The 1,213-nt window shown below is 37.1% G+C and overlaps 1 long non-coding RNA gene across 1 annotated transcript in view; it reads right to left on the reverse strand.

The window, feature by feature from the left end:
* LOC117182146 overlaps window positions 1-1,213 on the reverse strand; it is a 219,068-nt gene that overhangs the window by 80,502 nt on the left and 137,353 nt on the right. The window lies entirely within an intron of this gene.

Here is a 1,213-nt window from a genome sequence, read left to right on the forward strand (position 1 = left end):
ATGGAGAAAAAAGAGAACCAAGAAAGCAAAACAAACGCGAATCAAAATTGAGAACCTACAGAAACCGAATGTGCGAATAGATTTCCAAAATAAGATAATCGACAACATAGATAGGGCAACATGGGAGGACCGTATAAAAGACAAAGATATAGAGGGCGCCTGGACAATGTTACGGGATATCCTTGTTAGATTTACGATCGAAGTGTATGGTAGCGCAGTTGTAGGAAGAATTTCTAGTGATGCGTGGTGGAATGATGAAATTCAGGCTGCCCAAAAAGCAAAAACAGAAGCATACAAGAGAACTTTAAACATCGCAGGTCTTAGTAATGAGGAAAGAAATAGACGTAGAAATGATTATAGACGCGAAAACAGGATACTTAAACGATTAGTTAAAGAAAGTAAAGATACAATTAGAGCAGAAGAAGAGATAAAAATACAAAACGACTTTGAAGGAAGCAGGAAACTACTTTATAAAAAAATGAAAGGAAACAAAAGTACAGAAATTGTCAACATGAGAAATAGTAGGGGAGAAATGGTATATGATGCAGACGGAACACTAGAGGCTCTCAGAGACTATTTTAGGAGACAATTCGGAGATGAAGCTATAGGACAACACAACTGCGATGTTGAACACGATGCGATGGAAAACTCAATTGAAAAAGTCTGTGTCACTGAAGTTAGGGATATAATTAAGAACTTGAAAAACGGTAAGGCTGCCGGGGTAGACGGTATTAACGCTGAAATGCTTAAACACGGTGGCATGTGCATACCACATAGATTGTGCGAATTGACAAATTTATGTTTCGAGATGGGAGACGTCCCAGACGATTGGAAGGAAGCGATTATCGTACCAATATACAAGAGAAAGGGAGATAAAAGCGAGTGCAATAATTACAGAGGGATTAGCTTATTAAGCACCGTAAGTAAAATATATTCAAAAATACTTATTCGTAGGGTAATGAAAATAACAGAAGCAAAGATTTGGGAAGTCTAAAGTGGGCTTATGTCAGGAAGGTCATTTACGGATCAAATATTTAGCTTAAGTCAAATAACAGAAAAAAGTTTGAAACTTTAGGAAGTCCTGAAAGAGTATGGAGTCAATGGATGGATATTACAAGCTATAAAAACAATATATACACGTAGCAAAGCGAGTGTAAGAGTGAATGGGAAACTGAGTGACTGTTTCGATATTATTCAAGGAGTTAGACAAGGA

Source organism: Belonocnema kinseyi, chromosome 10, assembly GCF_010883055.1.
Source record: "Belonocnema kinseyi isolate 2016_QV_RU_SX_M_011 chromosome 10, B_treatae_v1, whole genome shotgun sequence".
In the NCBI taxonomy this organism is placed as follows: Eukaryota; Metazoa; Arthropoda; class Insecta; order Hymenoptera; family Cynipidae; genus Belonocnema; species Belonocnema kinseyi.